The following is a 6,129-nucleotide window of genomic DNA, read 5'->3' on the forward strand; positions in this document are numbered from 1 at the left end:
CATCCCATATTCATCTTTTTGGGTCTGGGTTACCTCACTCAGGATAGTGTTTTCTATTTCCATCCATTTGCATGCAAAATTCGAGAAGTCATTGGGAAACAGACAATTTTGTAAGAGATATGAAAATAACATTACAATGAAGCAAAAGATAGTTGGTAGTTGTCTTGGTAGCTATGTTGATTCCAGCTTGTTTTAGGTGGTTTTACCAGAGCTTAGCTTTTTATTATATCATACTATATCCTCGTTGCAGTTTGCCTTGTATTTTGTATTCATATGTAGCCTATCTCAGAACCACAGAGTATGAGAGCTGCTAGTATTGGCACTAGATGTCTAGCTCTTGAATTTTTTATTAGAATTATTTCAATGCTCATAATTTTTCTTTAAATTAATTCATGTGTTTTTTAAGCCTAATAACCCACTGAGTCTAATTAGTGCTATCCATATACACATGGATGGGAACAATCCACGGACTCCAATATATTGTACATATATATGTAAAAATTTCAAAAAGTAAATGCAAATATTGTTTTTAAAACTTAATATGGAAAGGAGAAGAAAGCCAAAGTACTTTGGTTGAATTTAAGAAAGATAAAGATCAGCCCAATTCTTATATTTTTTCTTTATAAATTTATTTTTAATCTTTGATAATTCTATATAGGTACACATATAATTATCCTGCTTCCTCCTGCTGAAAGACTCTGTTCCTAACAAGCCCCCTTCTGATATTCATGCTGTGTGTGTGTGTGTGCGCACGCATGCAGTGTGTAATATAATAACCTGTTTAGGGTTGAGAATTCCACAGTCACATTCCTCTGTACTTTTACCAGTTGTGAGTCTGTATTAGCCTCCAGTCATTCATGGCAAAAGAAGATCCTGTGATGAGGCCTAAGAGCTGTATTAATGGATAAACATTATAAATAAAGACAAATTTTTTAGGGGATTTTGATGCTATATCTGTAAAATAATTTTATGCTATGCAAAATAATTTTACTAAGTTTTCCCCTTGGACCTATGACCCAGACACAGATTTTTGGCCAGGTTTACAAACCAAGCATGAGTTACCTACTGTGTAGTAGGTCCTGAGGTCCATCAGGAACCAGTTACTTACTACTATAAGAGACATACCACTATTTCACTGATGGGTAGGTATATCTTGCCCGGCTAGTCATTATTGTAGCTCACACAATTCACAGTTGGATAAAACCGTTGATATCTTTTATCCCTGTTTTAGTTACCATCTTGGGATAAAACACCATGACCAAAAGGCAATTTGAAGAAAAGAACCTTTATTTTGGCTTACAGTTCCAAAGTAGAAGGAGAGAAGGAAGCAGCAGACATGGCCCCAGGAGCATGAAACTAAGAGCTCACATCTGCAAACACAAGCATAAAGCAGAGAGAGAGTAAACAGGAAGCCTGGAGAAACTTTAAACAAAGCCTACCCTCAGTAATGTACTTCTTCCAGCAAGGCTTCACTTTCTGAGGGTTCACAACTTCCCCAGAGACCCACCAACTGGGGACAAGGTGTTCAAATATCTGAACCTATAGGGGATAGTCTCATTCAAAATATCACATTCCACTCCCTGGCTCGAATAGGCTTTTGACTATATCATAATTCAGTATGCATTTAGTTCAATTTCAAAAGTACCCATAATCGTTTATCATCTTAAAACTCTGTAAATATCCAAAGTCTCTTTTGAGACTCAAGTTACTTGTCAGCCATGTAAATAAAAATAAAACAAGTGACTTACTTCCAATATGCAATGGTACGGAACATCCATCGCCATTCCAAAAAGGGGTGGGCATACAGTGAGAAAATACTGCAAAACCAGAAGCTAGTGGCACAAACCCCAAATCCTATAGTGATAGAACTAGAGTCTGGGACTTGAATTTCAAAGATCTTTGATGTCTCTGTCCCTCCAGCTTTGCTGTCTGCAACATATATCTCTCTTTTGGGCTGTATGCAGCTCTCCTTGCCAGAAATCCCATATCTCTGGCATCTTCCACATCTTGGGATCTCCACTGCATCCCAGGCTTCACTGACAGATTTATGAAATGGCATCCTGGGGTCTGCTGCCTTCTCAAGACCTTCCTGCAGGGACAATCCTGCCACACACTGCCTGATCTCATCAGCTCACTGAAAGCACAGAACATCAATCCATGACCCCTTTACTCTTTACTCTGAGATCCTTTGTGCCTCTAAAAACAGCACCAAGCGGAGCACATTGCCAGCACGACATGGACTGTTATAGACAATTGCTTTCTAGGGGCAGAGAACTCCTTAGGCCAATTCCCTTTACAGGCTAGATAGTAGCTGGGTAGGGTCTTGCCCTGAGGGCATCCTTCTCTCTATTTTAATGCAGAGAAGGAGGGCTCCCCTTGAACACACTGCTCTACTTACCTCTGTCAGCACAAGCCTTGGCGGCAGCGTTGTTTCACAATGCTCCTTTTTCTTTTTAAACCAGACATGTTATATTTAGAGAAATAAAATCTCATGCACTCTTTTTCATTTTACACCTTGATAAAGGAAATCATTAATAATAATCATGCCACAGATTCAATGTTGTGCTGTCTTGAAATTCTTCTGTCAAATAAATTAGTTCATTACTTTTCAAATTTAGTTTCAGGCAAGTTCTCAGGGCATGAACATACGACAACCAGATTCTTTCCTAAAATATCACAAGAATGGCCTCCAGCCCAGTCCTTTTTTTTTTAAAGAATAACTGGTTTTCATTTATTTCACATACCAACCAGTTTCCCCTCCCTCCTCTTCTTCCATTCCCTCCCCTTTCCCATCTACGCTCCCCATCCACTCCATCTCCCTCTCCATTCAGAAAGAGGCAGGCCTTCCACAGGCTTGCACAAAGCATGACACTTCAAGTTGAGGCAGGATGGAGCTTCTTCCCTTATGTCAAGGCAGGGCCAGGTAATCCAGCGTGGGGAACAGCTTACCAAAGGCTTGCTAAGTGCTAAGGGGAGGTCCTGCTCTCACTGTTAGAAGTCTTACTAAGAGACCAAGTTACACGATTGTCAGACATGTGGAGGGCCTAGGTTGTCCCATTCAGGCTCCCTTACTGTTGGTTCAGCAACCACGAGCTCCTGTGAGCGCAGGTCATTTGTCTCTGTGGGCTCCCCCATCATGACTCCCTGGCCAGGCCATTTCTTAAAGTCTTTGATCATGAGCCAGGCCTTTACAGTTCACATTGCTCTTAGCACTACTGTCTTAAAGGCGCCTACTAAAATTCCCTTTTAAGCAATGCTTATAGCATTCAGCTGCTGTTGTGGTTCAACAGTTAAAGTCTTCCCCATTCCTCCAAAAGCCAACATGGCCAGGTTCTTCACAGCAGCAGCCTACTCTCTGGCATCAACTTCTGTATTTGCTCTTTTTATCATTATTATTTCAATAAAATTCAAGACCAAGGCAACTTAAGAAAGAAAGAATTAATTTTGGCCTACAATTCCAGACGGATAAAAGTTCATCACGGTAAGTTGGAAGCATAGCAGCAAGTGGCAGACAAATTAACAGGAACAAATAGCTGGGAGCTCCCAACTTCAAGAACAAGTGCGAAGGAGAGAGAGCACACGAAGTGTGGTGAGACTGTGAACACTCAAACACCTCTCTAGGCTAAGTTACATCCTTCCTTGAGCAAGGTTCCATCTCCCAAAGTTTCATAACCTCCTCAATGAGTGCCACCAACCAGGAACCAGGTCTAAATATCTGAGTTCATGGGGGACATTCTCACCCAAACCACCGTACTTTCCCAGCAATCTACACAGCACCTTCCACCGTTATGGAAGCTAGTCAGCAGAAAAAATTTAGGGTGTTATCAGGTTGATTTCTACATGTTTTTTGATCAAAGAGTATGACATCTTCAGCAGTAGGGACTCACCATCAAGTTCTGATGGGTAACCAAGAATGATGGTAACAGCCTATATGATTTTAGAATTCTCTATGAACCCCTGACCAACAACTTGAAAATCACATATGCAGTGCTAGAATTTTTTTATAACCCATGGCTAGTGAGAAGAACATTATTTCCATTTGTAAGATATCTCTATTTATGCTTTTAAGAATATATTTTTAGCAGGCTTATAAAATAGCTTTCTGCATTTTTCTCTAAAATACTTAGTGTTAGTTAAACACTAGCCCCTCATTTCTCCCTGCATAACACCCGTGTTTTATCCCTCCTCCAATAAGATTCCTTCTCCAAACATTTGTCTCTTTCTAGTTTCTTGACTTTTACAGTTACTTGTAGTTAAATGCAAAAGTTTAAAGATTTGGCGCTAAGACCCATGCATGAGAAAGAACATGTGGTGTTTGTCTTTCTGGGCCTTAGGTTATCTCATTTGGGATGAATGTTTCTAGTTCTTTGTATTTATTAGAGATCTCATACTTTAAATTTTCTTTACAGTTGAAAAGGAATTCCATCATGTATATGTGCCACATTTCTCCTTTATGTTCATTAGCCAATGAATATCTAGGCTGATTAGATTTCCTATATCTTATGAACACAAATATGCAGGCATTCCTGTCATAGGGTATAGACTCCTTTAGGTAAATCCTCAAGAGTGGTATAGATGTGTCATGTGTTAGATTTATTTCTAGCCTTTGAGGATGCACCACATCATTTTCCATAATGGCTGTACCACTCTGTACTCCCACCAAATCATGAATATATTTGGTATACAGGAAGGCTACTGATTTTGGTATGTTAATTTTGTTAACTACCATTTTGCTGTTTGCTGAAAGTGCTTAATCAGCTCTTGGAGTTTCCTGGTGGAATCTTTTTTGGGGGGAGTTCTCTCACTTATATAGTTATATCAACTGTAAATGGAGATAATTTGATTTATTTTCCTATTTACACCTCCACCAGGATACCTCCCCACCATACAAGGGGGCCAACTCTCCTGTACCCATGTCCCCTGTCTGCTTTCCCATGAAGAGTGGGACGAGCTCTCTCATGAGGGGTGGGGCCAGCTCTCTCATGAGGGGTGGGGCCAGCTTTCTCATGAAGAGTGGGATCAGCTCTCTCGTGAGGGATGGGGCCAGCTCTCCTATGCTCACACTACTAGGGCCAGGTCTCAAGCTGCAGCAACCAGCAAATGGCCAAACCAGCTCTCCCAGGTCAGTGAGGGGCAGGACCAGCTCAGCATGGCCCTTGGCTATCACATGGCCTACAGTGGCAGTCCAGACCATGCTCTGGTCCACAGTCATCCGCATGGCCTTTTTTTGGTAACACAGGCTCCAGCCATCAACACAGACCCACACTGCAGTAGGACCATATACCCAGACATGGTCCTCAGTAGCAGCACAGGCCCGGATATCATATAGGCTCAGGTGGCAATCCAGACTATGGGTGTCTGCCTGGCCTTTTGTGGTAACACAGGTAACAGACATCAAAAAAGACTCTGGCTGTGGTAGGATCACATACTCAGACATGGCCCCCAGCTACAACATGGGTCCATATGTCACCAGGCCTCAGATGTTAGCACAGGCCACAGAGATCAGTATGGCCCCAGTGGCAGCATGGCCCTCAGACATCAATATGGCCTCAGGAGGCGACCCGGGACCATGGACATCTCTATGGCCTCAGGTGGTAACATGGGCCATGGTCATCAACAAAGACCTCATCTGTGGTAGGGCCATGGGCCCAGACATGGCCCTCAGCAGCAGACAGAGGGCTCAGATGTTACCATGGCTACTGATGGCAGCACAGGCTGCTCATATCAGCATGGCCCCTGCAGCAGCATGGCTCTTGGACATTAAGATGGACCCTGGTGATTTCCTAGACCAGGCTTTACGTGGTAACGTGGATCATGGACACTAACACAGACCCTGGGTGTGGTAGAGCCACAGACTCTGGCATGGTCCTTGGAGGCAGCACAGGCCCAGACATCAATCACATGACTTCAGTGGCAGTCTAGACCACAGACATCCACGTGACTCCTGGTGGCAACATGGGCCATAGAGTGGTCAGCACAGACCCCAGTTGAGGTAGGGACAGAGACCCAAGCATAGCCCTCCACAGCAGCATATGCCTAGATAACACTTGTCCCCAGGAGGCAGTGCAGGCGACTCCCATCAGTCTCTTCCTCTCTGCCACTGCATCTCCAGTTCCTTCTCTCTCCACA

The sequence above is a fragment of the Microtus ochrogaster genome, chromosome X (assembly GCF_000317375.1).
Source record: "Microtus ochrogaster isolate Prairie Vole_2 chromosome X, MicOch1.0, whole genome shotgun sequence".
NCBI classification, from domain to species: domain Eukaryota; kingdom Metazoa; phylum Chordata; class Mammalia; order Rodentia; family Cricetidae; genus Microtus; species Microtus ochrogaster.